The following is a 239-nucleotide window of genomic DNA, read 5'->3' as shown; positions in this document are numbered from 1 at the left end:
AGAAAACAGAGATTTAAAAAAAAACACGCAAACGAACAAAAGCTCCCCCTCTTACATACAAACAAACAAACAAAAAATAATCACAAAAACCAGGTCTCCTTCATACTTTAAGAGACCCCTTTGTATAGAAACATCACATATAAATGCGACATAGCGGCGGCACCGGAGTAGAATGACAGGTACAAGTCTTAACTCTGTGTAACCTGGAGTGCTGGTTACCAGGGAAAGGCTGGGACAAG

General features: G+C 40.6%; 1 protein-coding gene across 1 annotated transcript in view; it reads left to right on the top strand.

The window, feature by feature from the left end:
• LOC119594799 overlaps positions 1-239 on the top strand; it is a 139930-nt gene that overhangs the window by 89676 nt on the left and 50015 nt on the right. The gene's annotated exons all lie outside the window — the stretch shown is intronic.

This window comes from Penaeus monodon, chromosome 34 (genome assembly GCF_015228065.2).
Source record: "Penaeus monodon isolate SGIC_2016 chromosome 34, NSTDA_Pmon_1, whole genome shotgun sequence".
NCBI lineage: Eukaryota > Metazoa > Arthropoda > Malacostraca > Decapoda > Penaeidae > Penaeus > Penaeus monodon.
The sequence above is the reverse complement of the archived record's forward strand: the minus strand, read 5'-3'. Positions and strand labels throughout refer to the sequence as shown.